General features: G+C 44.5%; 1 protein-coding gene across 2 annotated transcripts in view; it reads left to right on the top strand.

Annotated features, from left to right (window-relative positions):
- NTRK1 (neurotrophic receptor tyrosine kinase 1) overlaps positions 1-16,687 on the top strand; it is a 336,100-nt gene that overhangs the window by 245,475 nt on the left and 73,938 nt on the right. The gene's annotated exons all lie outside the window — the stretch shown is intronic.

Below are 16,687 nucleotides of genomic sequence, written 5' to 3'. Positions count from 1 at the left end.
ATAGAAAATTAATCCAGCAGGTGCTATAAACCTATAGGAGTGCTGTCAAAGATAAGACAATCGTCTGCATAGGCGAGCCGCAGAACACCAAGATGTTGTTATTCCGGAGGTGCCAATGCTTTTGGAATAAGATATGTGCCAATATCGCCATATATAAATTAAATAAGCATGGGGCAAGAACGCACCCCTGCCTAATTTATTGTGCTGTGGCTATTGGACGAGACAGCAAACCGTGCTGATTCAAACACACTTGAATGAATAAAGTGTATTCCTACGAGAAGTCTAAGTAAGCCCATCAGAATATGCCAGCCCTGTAATTTGTGCCAAAGAAGAGAGTGGTTTACAGCATCAAAGACGGCAGTTAAGTCCACCTAGGCCAAATATATTGGTTTATCGCCTTTGGCCGAAGCTGAATGCTGAATACATTTAAGAATGGTTCCATTCAGAGTTGTGCCCATAATTTTTCTGAACCCAGTTTGCCATTTCGAAATGAGCCCCTTTCCTGGGCCCAAGATTCAATATGTGGAAGAAACGTACCAGCAAAGACTTTCGAGTCTGCGTCCAGAATTAAAATTGGCCTATAATTACAGGGGAGCAATCTCACGCCCTTCTTCTAAATGGGATCTCGCGCCCTTCTTATAAATGGGAATTGCATATGCATGTCTCCATGATGGAGGAAATTGCTCCAGTCGGGTGATAAATTCAGATAATGTTGACGAAAGGGGCGCCCAAATAGAAGAATTTGCCCTGAAAAGATAGTCTGAAAGCTGATTGGGACCAGGGGCACGAAACAAATGAGTTCCCTTCATCACATCAAGTAAATTCTCCGGACAAGTATCTAACTCGAAGGGGTCCCTCTTTTGTAGGCAAAAGGATGTAAAATTAGTTGTAGTGAGCGAGGGTGGGGCATGAAGAACTTCAAATGATGAATCCAGTATTCTTCTGAAACTGTGTGAACAAGCCTAGCACCTTGTGACTCATCCGTGTAATTCATTAAAGCCCAAAAGGCCTTAGAGTTTTTACTGGAAAGAGTACTTAACATAAATTCAGAGTCCATTTGAAGCCTTTGGGCCTTTGGGCCCGGGTAACCCATAGTCAGTTGTTGTAGGAGTGGAAAATAAGTCTTGTGCAATTGATTTTCTCGGCAGAGGACCAAAGCCAACTTATTCTTAATTTGCCTATCCCGCCATTGTAACTCTCTTCTCCAGGTAACAAGGATGATGCTACATGCATGCTGAGGCTTTTGACGACCAGACCTAGCAAGCACTGGCAGATAATACACCCTCAACAAAACAATCCAAGTTGTCCACAGAGAGAGAAGCCAATGCTTCAGCCTCTGATTTAGAAGTAGGATTACTCCTAATGGACTCATTGACACGCAATGCAAGGCTAAGTGACCAAGAAACACGATTCCCTAGTGCATTCAAGGAGATCCCTAATCGCCTGAAGTTCTGTTGAGTGGCCCATTCCCTATCTACCAAAACATCAAATTGAGCTGTCAACATGGAGTGATCGCTCAAGGCAGATGGAATAACCTCAAAGTTTACACAATTGGTAAATAACCAATTGTCAACACAGACATAATCAATGGTTGAACTACTTAGGCCATTCGACCAGGTCAGACAAGGGGGGATATCTCCCTGAACTGTACAATTAAGAGCCATTAAACCCAAGCCCATAAACCCATCCTCCGACTCCATACCATTTTTCCACTTTAGTCCAGGCTTAGACCCCCCACTCCCAAGATGACCATGGACAGGTCCATTTCTCAGTTCAGAATTCAAATCCCCAGCCACAATTAAGTGGCTCCTCGGTACACAGTGAAACCAATGATTTAGAAATGTCATCGAGGAGCTCCTTTCTTCATTCAGGGGACACATCCCATGGGGCCAATAAATATGAATAATTATATGTCTATGACCGTACCCAATTTAATTCCTATGGGTGTGGCCATAATGCCAAATCGAATGTCATCGTTAGTAACCACTCTAATATAAGGAGTACATTTCCCAAGTGTGAGTAGGCCACCATGAGGTCTCCCAATTTCCCCTTGATGAGCCGATTGAAAAAGCACCCTATAGCCAACCAGGGCGGGGAGGATGTTAACCATGATTCTTGTAAGGTGATGATAAAGAACTGTCTAATGGTTGACAAGAGATGGACATGATTAAATAAATGACTATTACACCTAGTATTAAATGACAACAATGAAAAGCGATTTATACACAAGGCATGTGGCTTCTCAGCCAAGATCCTTTGAGCCGAATGCGGACCCAGACCCAAAAACCAGGACCAATCCCGGGTTCTCTTAAAACACCACATTTTCCTCTTTAATAACATGATCTGGGCATCCATTGTAACAACATCCGCATCCTGGGCATCCTGGCTTCCTCTCAGATTTTGCCCCCTTTGAGAGCCCTGTTGGTTGCTGACTATGGGCAATAAAGGAAATCAAATCAAAGTCCAAACATCTCAGGCAGTCATATTCATTCACCCAAATATCCATCAATATCTTTGAATTCAAATGGATCACTGCTCGTTCCGTCCTGTGCCCTTCCGGAAAATGAATCCTAGCTAGATATTTTGAGTAAATGCTGGACAAAGCTGGGACTTCTTGCAAAAGGTTGGTTCGATTCAGGGTGACACAGATAGTTTCTGGAATGACACTCTCAATCAAGATCGTAAAACAGTTAGCTGATTGGTGATTTCCACAAGGCGGCTGTGAGAAGTCTGGCTGTTCTGGAACCCAGCCAGCAGGTCCCGGAGGGAAAGGATCCTGGCGGGCAGGCTGAAGATGGTGAGTGGAATGAATTGAATTCAATATGCCCAGACTCAACATGGAGTTCCCCCTTCTTGTGGCTAGAGATTCAGCTTGATGGGATAAGGGGGACAATGCCTCCCCTAAGCCCAATGCCAATCCTTGTGCCTGTGGTGACAGTACATTTTTCCAAGTGGCAGAGTCGACAAAATGATGCGCCTACTGGGAGGTGGAAGACTCCATAGGGTTCACCAAAGAAGCAATTCCAGAACCATCATCCTTTGGCAATCCCACCAAACCAGCTGTGCAATTTGTCATCTGATTGATGATTCTAGACTGTCCGATTATACATGGCGCTGCCGGTTTTGCAACGTTGGTTAAAGCCGCCTTAACCGTTGTTTGAGCCAGTAATGAAAATAAAAAAATTTGTGACACTTGTTTTTGTCCTTTTTTTTGGCGTAATATTTTTAGATTTCCTCACTGGGGGGCGGCCCTTTTGGTCCGCCGTACTAATGCTTCAAAGCATTTCCTGTCTCCTCAAGAGGGGTCATACTCAGAGTGTCAAAAAGCAAGACTCCAGCAGGATACATCAAAGTAATGTGCCAGTAATGTCAGGTCCCAACACACGGCATCGCATACTGACCGCGCTCCGCGCCGGTGTTTGGAATTAACACTAGTAGCTCCACCTCCAGCCAAGGAAACAAAAGCAAGACTCCAGGAGGATACAGAAAAGTAATGTTCCAGTAATGTCCGGTCCCAACACACTGCTTCGCACACCGCGTGCACTCTGCACCAGTTTGAGGTACTTACACTAGTGGTTCTACCTCCAGGCAAGGAAGCAAAAGCAAGACTCCAGCAGTATACAGCAAAGTAATGTGCCAGTGATGTCAGGTCCCGACACACTGCGTCACACTCAAAGCCAGCTTTATAATCTACAAGGCTCATAAGGCCCAAACCACCTTCATCTGCAGAATGGGACACCTACTTAATTGACAATTTTATGTTTTCCTCACCCAGAAGAAGTTTGTGAAAATGATATTGATTTTGCTGAAATAGTAGGTTCTTAACCGAACAATGACATTGACGTCAGTAGGGGATCCTAGGAAGAATGCTTACATCTACAATGTTAATATTTCGGGGGAGGCCAATATTCAGTTTTTTCTTAGTCCATTTTAATACTTTCCATAACAGGATTCAAGCCCAAGAAGACACTCGTTGACATAGTTCTTGGTAATGTGACAGATATCGAATTTTAGTATCGATCCATCTCCAAGTCAACTTAGAGATGTTTTCCCTTTTCACTGAGCCTGATAGGGCATTACGTCAGTTTTAACCCAATTTACTTTGTAACCAGAACATGTTCCAAACTCTTGAGTCGTTTCGAAGATTACCGGTATGCTACTTCTCTGAACCAAAAGAATCAGCGGCTTGCTCGTTTCCGATGTAGGTGTCTTCTTGAGAGTCGGGCACATGCCAGACTCTCAAGAAGACCACATAGCACACTCCCCAATGAGGAGAGCTTCTTGGAGAGGCCATGAGGGTCCCACTGGCCCAATGGGTGCACAATGCTTCAGATGGGTGCTGTAGCAACACCCACTGAGGCCACCACGTGCTCTGTCAGGTGCTTGCCAGGGATGTCCTGATGCATAGTGATAAGGCTGCACTGGGGACCACTATTCTATGTCCATAAACCTACATACACTAACTCCTGCCTCTGTCTGGGGCGGTGGGACTTTGTGAGATATGGCAGAACCTCTGCTCCCTGCCACTTAGAATGAGGACCCATTTTGGGCAGAACGCTAATAGTCTGCATACATTGGTTATGGAAGGTTATGGAACCTGCAATGACCCCAGCCTGGATCCTCTGTTGTTTTGTTCCCTGCAGCATCAGCACCACTTGCAGCCTCTCTGAAGAGGCTTCCATGAAGGAAAGCCTCTGCTATGTGCAATGCTGCTCCCACATTGTCAGACAGCAACGAATGGTCGGCCATTTTTACAGAAAAGAGTGCACCTTGGCGGATACCACAGGTTATATAATTGGTGAGCCGTTGCACTAACATTAAAAAGAAGCCGTGAGTGCCAGCAGTTGTTAAGCAAGTGGCACATACAACACAAGCCCCTAATTGTATTAACTCGGCTGCCACTGCGTCTTCCGCTGATGCATTTCGGTGTGGGGTAATATCCTTCTGACAGTGTAGCAGTGTTGAGCTGCACTCAGTCCGCATTGCCCGGCTCGCGGCAGTGCTGCGTCCCCTGCACCTTGTTGATCGTGGTGCAGGATTTGAATTGCAGCCACGGTTGGCATGGAGTGGGAGAGCAGTAACCGTTGCCATACATGCCAACATTCTCGACCATCTTGGAGGGTGATTTTGAAACAGAAAGCGGGAGACAGGAATTTGCCCATAGGATTCCATTGGGGATTTAAAATTGTTAGGCAGATGTAAGTAAAATATAGCAATATTTGTCATAAAAAAATCAGGAGTCTCCCGCTTAAATCGGGTGGGTTGGCATGTATACCTTGCAGGGGCGGGATGGGCAGTCGGGTGCGGCGTGGGTTCAGTGGGGGAGATTCACTTACCAATAAAGGTACTGACAACAACCTCCTTGTTGTGTCCTTCTGCTCCTGCATGTACCCCCCACAACAGTGGGTGACAGGTGTGGAGGACCCTGCAAAGAAAGCATAAACCAACACGGTCACCGGATTCACAGCGCTCTCAGGTGGCTGGCAGTGGCATAGCGCCACTGTGAGGTGAATGAGATGAGAACAACAAAAGGAAGGTTGTACAAATACAGTATTATGTAGAAAAAAAGTCGGGCAAGTTCATGGAGGCAGCTCATTGCCTGGACTGGACAATGAGGAATTGCTACTGAACACGGGGACACTGTTAAGGAGCCGCGTTGCAGTGAGCCTGTGCCCTACTCTATTTGTTTAATTTGTTATTTTAACTTGTTGTTTTAGCTTGTTGTGTTACCTTTGAACATGGAAACAACCATCCAATCCTCACCGCTGATTTAACACACCCCTGGATTGTGTGGGTGCAGCGGAAAAAGATGTTCGACACCTGCCTAATCACCATAGGGGGGAAGGAGTTTAACCCAGAGAGAAAACAGGAATGTTGCTAAGCAGTCTGGGTGTGGAAGGAAGGAGCATTTCTGAAACATTACCCCTAGTGCAGATTGGAGAAGGAACAGGGAATGCACAAAATATATATCAGGCAATCGAGTGCACACTGATAGAACAATTTGGTCCTTGCATAAACATAGTGATAGAACTTCATTTTTTTTCACGTTCACAGGAGCAGAACGAGAAAGTGAATTCTTATGTAGCAGCTCTGCCCCGATTGGCAAAGGACTGTGAATTTAGGGGTCTGGTCGATAGGCTCATACCAGAACGGATTGTAAGGTGCACCACTGATGAAAGACTTCAGGAGAGGATATTAATGGTAAAGGAACTCACTTTGGAGCAGGCTATAACAATGGCACAACTAGCCGAACAGTTGGCTGCCTTTTCAGTGTCACTGACAAATGCTTCCGGAGGGGAAGTTGACAGTGTGGACAGCAAAACTGTGAGGACACCCGGAGAGTTGGAGAACAGTCCGAAGAGTACCAAGATGCAGTGGAAGATTACTAAATAGTCTACAAACATGCCTCAGTGTTTAAGGACCAAAATGTGGGGACAGCGATCACATTTCAATGAGTGATCATAGCCCCGTGAACAATGTGACATGTGGCAAGTACTGGGGTCGTGGTCATTGGACCAAAATGTGTAGGAGTAGGATGAGTGGGGATGTGAGATGTGTGGTTGATGAATTACACTTTCTCCTTGATGACATGAATGATCTATTGACTGCGACTATAAAGGAAGAAGATATATATGCTCCTTGGTGCATTGAAAAACTTAATGGACATGACCTTAGAATGATGTCAGGTTCAGGGTCCAAATATACAGTTATTAGCAAAGACATTCAACAAATTACAGTCTGTCAAATCTGACAGAACCTGACATAAACCCAAAAGGATATGGGGGAATGTCAATAAAAGTTTTGGGCTCAAAGGAGGTAAAAATCGAGTTCAAAGACATGGACACCCGAAGAACCTTGTCTGTTACGGAAAGAGGTGTGTCATTGCTAAGTTGGAAACACCAGAAATGTTTAGCTGTTATTAGACACAAATGCAATTGAACCAATGATGCTTATGGGAGATGATGTGTGTGAGGAAATTAAAGAAGCTTTTAGCAATGAAATAGGGTGTTTAGAAAACTTTAACCACAAGATTAATTCGGAAGAAATGAGTGAAAGCAGCAGCCCATAAGGTGAGAACAGTGCCTTTACTATTGAGGAGTAAACTTAAAGAAGAGTTAGATAAGCTGTTGAAAGGAGGAACAATAGAACCTATTGCAGCTGTAGAGAGGTATTCCAGTTGTAATAGCTAAAAACCAGATGGTGCAATTCGGATGCGTGTAGACCCGAGGTAACTGAATAATATGTCTCAGATCTTCCCCTGTTTTTGTCCCCCCAAAATAGATGACACACATTGAACGGTTCTAGCCTTTGCGGACCATCTGGTGCTCCTGGATCATACTTTCAGGGGCATCCAACACGTAGCCAACGCCCTCTGGGTTTATGCGGACAAGAACGGTCTTGTTATTAACAGGAAAAAAACACAGATTATGCTCTTTGGTGCTAAACGAATAGCCAGACCCAGGCTGACAGTTCAGGATATTGAGCTTGACTATACTTTGCAGTACAAATACTTGGGGGTCGAATTCGAGGCTGTAATTGGCTTTAAAATATATATCGAAGATTGAACCAGAAAGGCAGCAGAATTGACTGCTTTAAGTGCACAGTTTGCAGGAAGATGGGCAGGCTATTCGTTGGCTGGAATTAGACAATTGTACCTACAGTGCCTGGTCCCGGCTGTTATTTTACGGTCTGGGAATTCCGGTTGATATTGACTTAAAATTGCTCCAGCTGATAGAGGGCACATTCTGGAGGAAACTGTTGGGTTTGCCTAATTGTGTCCCCATGGCCATATAAAGGCTCGAGTTGGGTATTGATTCACTTAAATCTTTGGTCCTAAAGAAGAGATCTATCATGTACATTAAGATGCTGAATGGGCCATCTAATCCTCTCTTGCAAAGTCTAGGAAATTTAGAGTGGAGAATGGAAATGAAATCTAGCTTTAGGAAGTGCATGAACTCCTTATTTAAAGACCTAAATTGATCCCCAAATGGGGAGAAGACTATTACATTCTCCAGCGTGGGTTTGAAAAACTGCTAGATTTGTGGGATTGAAATGAAAATTTTGTACACTTGAGCTTGTTTAAAAGTTATGCCTTTGTGACTGATGTGCTATACACCTTTAAGAAGATGCAACCCTATTTAATTCTATCTCCGTCAATTCAATTGAGGAGATTCATTCTTCTATTACGTAGCAACCGGCTTGCGGTGTTGAGTGTCTTGGGCCCCTCACTTGCTCTGCTGGAACAGGAACATTTCTGTTGTGTGTGCCTTGTCAAGGCACACACCGAATCAGCTAAATATGTTTTGACAGAATGTGTTAGATTGGGTCCAGTTTACAGGAAACATCTGGGTAAATTTGTATACCAACATGACACTATTAAGGATCGATTATTCTGGAAGAAATGCCTAAATACTTATAATATGGGACTGCATATTGCTCTGTATAGAATATGGAAGGTGGTGGAAACACATTTAACCATGGTACAAGAGAAAAGTGCATTTTAACACACAGGTGCCCCGGTTAAATGGGACACACAATGTGACATGGGCATGGTGACTCTGATTACTTACACATATGTTGCTAAACTGCTGAGTTCCTTATCAGTTTTACTGTTGTAGACTGGTAACCTGCTGTTATGTACTTTAACACTACTGATACATTAAATCTAATTGGATATGCATTGTGGTAACTATGAAATTTGACATTGATTCGGATTAATTGTTGATTGTCTGATATTGCAATTTTAACTATTCGACAATTAATGTTAATAAGTGTATGTAAATGATGGTTTTGTTTTTGTGTATTATTATCTCTGTGTATTATTTATTGTATATGTGTAACGTTTTAAATTAAAACTATATCACATTAAATAAATAAATAAATACAAGTAAATAAATAATAATATATGGGTAGATTGACACTCACTTCCGAAGGTGCAAGAAATGATATCTCTTTTGCATGGAGCAAAATACTTTGTGTATAGATTTGTTGAGCGCTTATCACCTAAATTCGAGGGAACTTACCTCATTTGTGACACCTTTTGGTGCTTGCAGATTCATAAGAATGGCCTTTGGTTTGGCATTGGCGGCAGCTGTTTTTCAGAGTGTTGGGATTTTTGTTTGGTAAGATGGTAAATGTTAAGTGTTTCTAGGATATCTTGATTTTCACATCAAATTCACATCAACATGATGTATATTTGAGGAACGTACTTGGCATACTCAAATGGGCAGGATTTACAGTGAAGTTAGGGAAGTGTAAGTTTAAGGTTAGAAAATTGTCGTGTTTAATACATGTTAACAATGACCAAGGTAATCGCCCATGAACCAGTTTAGTAGAGTCTGTATCACCTCATGACAAAGATAAACTCAGAGCATTGCTAGGTTTTGCTGAATGTTACTCCAAATTTGTGGAAATGTTTGCTACTCGCTGAGAGAATTGCTGATGAAGAATGTACCTTTTGATTGGTCAGAAGGCCGTAGCAAAGTGTTTATACAGATAAAAAAGAAAATAGCAAAAAGCCCCAACTTTGAGCACATTTGATCCTTGCAAGAGGACTGTGGTAACGACTGATGCAAGTACTGTGGGATTAGGAGCAGTTCTCATGCAAGTGAAAGACGGGCAGGAAGTGGTGACTGCGTTCACTTCCAGAGCTCTGCAAGGAGCGGAAATTAATTATTCGACTATTGAGTGTAAGGCCTTGGCATATCATTGGGCAGGGAGTCATTTTAAGTTTTTCTTGTGAGGTGTGCAGTTTGTGATAAAGGCTGATGCAAGCCCTTGGTCCATGCCCTAGTATGTAAAAACATGTGTGTATCGCCCAGGATAATCCGTTGGGCATTGTCTTTACAAGAGTAAATATGTTTGGTAGTACATACACCGGGTCTAGGCAACGTAGTTGCAGACTGTTTATCATGACTTCCTATTGAGTATGTGGACATAGTGCCTACTGAGCAAGAGGCCATGATTGAACAGGTAACAAAAGGGAGTGTTTTGGGCTTGGCAAGAAGAGTGTGCAGCTGATGCTAAGTTGATCAAAGCCAGAGACGTGCTCCAATCATGGCTCTGTGGTCCGCTCACTGTGAGTAATGCATGCCTCTGTAGATGCAGAAGATGTCAGGCCATGGTAGGAACACTCCTTGTTGATCCAAATGGACAGATCCTGAGAGTGAAGTCTTGGTGTGAGGTAGATGCCCTGCTTAATTTCACATGTGTGTATTCTATGCAGAATAATGTGAAAGTTGCTGTAATAAGCATGTAGCTATGAATTGTCTATCGTGATTTTTTTGTCACTTCTAACGGATGTCGGTTTGTTGATTGGAGCAGGCACAGGACCATTAGCTGGGCACATGGCCAGTTCAGTTGCTTTTATCATATGCCAAGTGCCCCCGTAACTGTTCAGTAATGCCATCCAATGTCAGTTAATGCCTCATACACATGGTATGGTCGCGATATGTAATGTAGGGCCTCGCATATGCAGAGTGCAACCTAAAACGCGCCAGTAACACCATTCTATGCCTTTTATGCTTTGTCCTGCCTCATTACAAGCAAGGGCTGGGACGTGGCTGAAAGGCGATCTATGACCGCATGCCTGCAACCTCTATTGCCAAATCCAGCCCCCGTGTCACATTCTTTGACGTGGTGCTTCTGCACCCTTTTCCTGCAGGACCCGCACACTACCCCTTTTGCTCTACGCAATGCGCTCTCTTTTTGTTTTCTGCGACAGCCTGGTTCTTTTGCACAGGGCCTGCTGCTTCCACATCGCCCCATGCTATATGGGGGGAGACCCCTACAGCCCCTCTTTTGCTACCCCACTTCCTCTCTTCATCTCCCTTCCATCCCTTCTGTGGATGGGGGGAAATCCCTGCAACCCTTTGTCCCATTAACTCTTCCTCTGCACTAACTTTTCCACAGACCCGACCACTCACGGTGCTGTTAACGTCCCTTCCTAACTTCTGCGCTGAATCATCACGAGGTTGTTCAGAAAAAGTAGACATTGAAATGGGTGGGAGCAGTTGGGAGCGGTGCTCCCCTACTTTTTTGAAAGGTTTTACTGTTCCTATAATTTTATTTTAAAAAGAAACCGTAAAAGTGTAGGAAGAAGTTGAAACTTGCACTTCAGTGCAATGCACTGAACATTCCCTTAAACAACAGCATGTTTGTTTGAAGGTTTCAATTGCGTGTGGGAGAGGGCGTGGTGATGGGTTTGTGGGAAGCCGGGACAGGCCAGCAGGGAACATAGTTCCACTACTTCTTTTCGTACACTTCGACCACTAGCTGGGGAAAAGTGGTCTTGAGGAAAAGAAAGTGGGGTGAAATGCAACACTTCTGCTTAAATAATTGCTAACAAACATGGGCACTGCAAGTATTTGCACCCAGGCAATGTGCCGATATGGGAGTGCCCTCCCTGGCATTAGGTCATTTATGATGGGTTTTAGAGCCAAAAGGGTGCCCAAGATGGCCGTATTGAACTGAGCAAGCCCCGGTTGCAGCAAAGCTTTCTCTCCTTTGTGTGAAGTGCTCGAGGAGGAAGGATGGGCCCGAGAGCCCCACTTCATTAAAGGTCGCCTCTGTATTGCAGGCTGTATGGAGCTGCTAATTCACTTCTGGAATTGATTCAGGGCCTAAATGGGTATGATCTTTCGGTGTCCCTTGGGGGGCTGCAGGCTACATGCGCAGCCGAGGAGAAGCGTGGGAGGAGTAGCAGCTGGCCATGCACACTTGCGCATGCGCTCCATGCCTTCAGCAGTGTTCTCGTGTTACGCCTGGGGATAGACATCTCATGCCACTGTCAGTAATTAACAGAGCATGTTATCCTGTCCAAACTCCCTACTCGGGAGAACTTGCACGGATGAAATCGACAAATAAAGGCCCTTCAACCATGAGTCACCGGTACATGTGCTACTGATACAATCGTTTATTGGAGCCGACCAGCACCAACCCCCCAGCTTTAAGCCTCATCACACCAGACTTTCAGGAGGACCAGTGAGTAATTCCCATTGAGAAAGACTCACACAATGATTCCATTATTCTGATTTTCTTCTTGGAGCCACCGAGACAAAGAAAGGTTTTGTCTGGGGAAATGTGTGTAGTGAGCATATTGAGACTTTCTGTTTGTTCCTGAATTCCCTGTAAATGTTGTGTCTTTTTATACCATTTTATATAGCTCACCGTCTTCCATTTTAATGGCCTCTTGGCACCTGATGGATCTGGGATCACTCATCTGGGGGCGTTGTCATGTGAGCATATGGCTGGGACTGTGCTGGCCTGCTCCTAGGAGTAGAGGCATGGAAATCAGATGATAGGCTGACCAGGAATGAGGTGGAATTGCCATTTTCTCTAAACAAAAACACCCACAAAGAGACTCCCACTCAGCCTCACATGGAGTCAGGCTGCGTGCAGTTATCCCAAAAAAACTGAAAGCACATGTGATCTATTTAATACTATGCATTGTAAACTGAACCATATCTTGCAACTCCCCTTTTTTGCAGATCAGGGGCAGAGAGATAATATGATTTTCCAAGTATCACACACTTTGGTTAAGAGGTGAATCCAGGATTTGAGCCCAGTCTGTAATTGTGGATCTCAGGCACTTATGCTCTCACCTCTAGTTGGTACAGAGATGTGCTAATGTTTGGGATCCAAAATGTTATGATTGCCAACATGACCCTTTCTAACCTATAGGTGCTTATCCAGTCCTTTTGCATTTTGGGATTTGTAGTTTAGTTCCCATGCTAAAACTCAGACTACAGGTCAGAGAATGCAAAGATGGACAGGACTGGATAAGCACCTTCAGATTGAAATGGGTCATGTTGGCAACTAGGATTAATTTTAAATGGTATTTTTCTTTGTATTGATGACTTAGAGATCTAATGGTAAACCAACCTAGCACATGGATACATTCTTATAGAAAATGTTGTGCTAAAAGAGTATAAATGTAGCTAAACTGAAACGGAATAGTGTGCAGCTCTGGGGGGTAAGGGGAGCTGCTACAGGTTCAAGTAAAATAAAAACAAATTAGCTATGCAAAGTTAGGTGAGGCAAAAAATCTGGCCTGGGTTTTCCAACTGCTCCATTATTTTTTAAAGACGAACAACACGAGGAACTGTGTGATAAGGTCCCTCCTTGTAGTCATTGTTTAACACTGACTATCTGTGACATAAATGCAGGTTGTTATTACACATGACCTCAAGATTATTTCACCTTGCACAAGAAAGAAAACTCTTGTTTTGTGCGTGTCATGCAAGCAACAGTTGCCTCTTGGCAATAAGCGATACTGATGTGTTTGCTCATAGTAATAATAAGTTCACACGTGTCCATGTACGAGTACAAGAAAAACATGACAAAAGACTTTCCAACTATAAAAGAAACAGAGCGGCAGCCACTTCAGGGACAAGCAGTTTCCTCCTATGGCGGTTGAATGCCTGACCCAAACCAACATGGCCGCCGCAATTGTTTCATGCCCTCTTCCTGCACTGCATGATATGCATTGTCACTAGAGCACGTGGGGTGAGGAGCCCAGGCAGATCGACTGTCTGTCCACCAGCACATACTCTTCATAGTCACTGGGGCCAGGCATCCAGAGAGTGGGTCGGGCATGGTAGAGGTTGGCCAGAGCGAACCCAAGCAGCCATGCAACTTCTCTGCTGTGATGTGCAGGTGCAGGCTGGCACAGTGACAGCAGAAGCGAGGGTGCACATGCAGTGATGCCAGGCAGATACATTAGGGGAGATTGCTTGAGGCGTTGCATACTTGCCAACATGACCCATTCCAATATATAGGTGCTTATCCAGTCCTGTTTTATTCTTTACACTCTGGGACTTGCAGTCCGAGTTTTATAATGGGAAAAGTTGAACTACATATCCCAGAATGCAAAGAAAAAAACAGTAGTGGATAAGCACCAACAGATTAGAATGATTTATGTTGGCAAGTATGGTGTTGTGCCACTAAGCACTCAGTGTAGCTGCACTGTGGAAGGGTCATTAGGTTTGGGATAAGTCATTCCAGGATTTACCACCTTTTTAACTTTCTTCTGCTAGTGATTGCTCTAAATTAATTGATTGCCCCTTCTGGTGGGCCAGGGATCATTGTGGGGCAAAATGACCAACGGCTGGTCACTGGCTTTCAATAACTGGAGAGGTCAAACGGGATAGGGTGGCCCTATCTTTACTTTAGGGCCCGGTTTTCCCTTGATCCAGGATTGCCCCGAAGGAGAGTGAGGGCCTTAGCACTCCTGCACAATTATTTCTTCCATGCAACGTTGACATGAACGATTACCAGGCCAGGACGTTTTTGCATTACCTGATTATTACCAAGTTACATTTTATTTCTGTACATTTTAATAGGGTGAGGACACAGAACATGTGGTCAGTCATGTCTTGCAACGTATTTGTTGAGCACGTGTGTCTGTCTGGCTTGTTAAGGTTTTATTGTACCTAACAATATGTTTTTTAGGAGTGTCTTCTCAGATATATTTAACCAAAGTGAATCTGATTTGATGTGTGAGAGCGTGCATGTGAAGCCTCTCTACTGGTGCTCAGATTCCAGCAGTGGCGTAACACAACATTTTGGGGGCCCCCTGCGAGCCATGCTGAGGGCCCCCCCAACTCGGCAACAAATCATGGGTCGTGCCACATTCTGGGCTGGCCTAGATTACCACGCTTGTGCAATTCACACTAACGTGCTGCTGCGGGGGTACTTGGAGAAAGTACCAAGGAACTTGGAGAAAGATATCAATATGTGCTTTAATCCATTATACAGCACACTTTCTGAGAAAAAATGGCTAAAAGGATAGAGCGTTTGCAATTGTTTTGTAGGGTAACACCAGACCAGAAAGTCCAATACATACAAGTCACCAAGAGGGCACAGGAACATTAATGCTTTAATTAATATAATGATTTGCTATTAGAAATGCCATTCCGCAATAAAAACCTGTCCAACTGGCTGCACAATGTAGACCAGTCTAGAGAAGTAATAACACATTACAGTAAAGCATTCCAGGCCACATTTAGACATACATAGACTGATTGCACCAAAATGCCAGTCAAAGAAATAACACTTATCATGGTTATTTTATCACAGATGCCCAGACAAACATACAATGCAGCTGTAAGAAACGGCTAGACTGGCAGCACCCAAATGCCAGTCTAGCCAGGTAGTTACACTCAGTACTGCTTTATCAGAAATGTGGTCCTGACTTGATGGTCGTGTAGATAAATACCTCCGTCCCCAAGTACCACACTCAGTACTGCTTTATCAGAAATGTGGTCCTGACTTGATGGTCGTGTAGATAAATACCTCCGTCCCCAAGTACCACACAAGTAAGAGCAAAAACACTACTCGAGCAATCTTTGAGGCCACAGGTGTAGAGTGTCGTCAGCCTGGAACTGGGAACGCCGGAAGAACCCCCTGACCACTGTAAGGCAATGAAGGGTTATGTTAAGCAGCGATAAGTGGCAACAATGGTAGGTTCAGTAGTGACAATGCAGCAGCAGCTTACCTATAGTGGGCAGATGGGAAGCTGTAGGTGTAGGCAGGTAGTATTGCTGACAGCAGCAGCAGGCTGAGTTGTTCTGAAGGCACTCCGGGAGACACCTGAGTTCGGTAAGGAACAAGAACGTAATCCGTGATCAAACCAAAACACAATCCGAGGTCAGGAGCCAAAAAGTCAGAACTGGAGACAGGGAAATCCAAATACCAAGTCCAGTATCCAAGCCAGTGGTCAAATATCCAGGTAATCACAGAGCACGCCAAAATCCAAGTAGGGAAAATCCAGAAGACAGTCCAAGCAAACGTTCCGTGATCGAGGTAGTACGAGAATAACAAGAGTAACCAAAATGCCAAGCAGTTCTCCGTGAAGAAGCTGTGAAGCAATTTTTCCACGTTTGCTCCCCCTTTTTGAAATACGAGCGTGGTCATGTGACGCGGCTGTGTGTCACGTGGAACGCAACGCAGACAGGGATTGGTGTTTCAGGAGTCCTCCGGGCATGTGACGCGTGGGTTTCCATACGCCCTTGTTTCGCCGCGGAGCATTAAGGAATCGCCATGGCAACCGCCAACGTAGAAAGGGGCGCAAAGACACTGGTCCACCAGCCGGGAAACCCCTCCGACTGTGCTGCTGCCGCTGTCGCTGCCATTGGGAGTGCATGTGGGAACGGGGAACAGTAGCAGGTGAATGTGTGGGAGAACAAGGAACAGTAGTAGGTGAGTGATTGGACATGACAGATGTCCAGTTGAAAGAAGTCAAGCTAAACTAAGAAATGATTGGACTGACTACACCAAAATGCCTCTGTAGCCACTAATATCACATATCATGCCTGCTTAGCCTGGACATGGATGACCATTACGATTTATTGCACAATACCTGTCCCACCCCATCCCCCACACATCCCCCCTTCTGCCCACCCCCTTCCTAACCCTCAAAATCAGCGTCTCGGTCCATAATTACCTCCATGTCCCTTTTCCTTGTCCCAGTGCTTACATATGAGGCTCCTTGCCTCATAGGTAAGTACTGGGATGAGGAAGAGTGGGACTAAGAGTAAGCAAGATTGCAGGCAACTAAGCCACATATTACCTCCATGTCCCTCTACCTCAGCCCAGTACTTGTGTATGAGGCAAAGTGCCTCATACACAAGTACTGGGATGAGGACGAATAGGGCAATGAGTAATGAAGATTACCAATAAGTAACCA

The sequence above is a fragment of the Ambystoma mexicanum genome, chromosome 1p (genome assembly GCF_040938575.1).
Source record: "Ambystoma mexicanum isolate Mex_15411 chromosome 1p, UKY_AmexF1_1, whole genome shotgun sequence".
Taxonomy (NCBI): domain Eukaryota; kingdom Metazoa; phylum Chordata; class Amphibia; order Caudata; family Ambystomatidae; genus Ambystoma; species Ambystoma mexicanum.
This window is presented reverse-complemented; position numbering and strand designations above follow the sequence as displayed.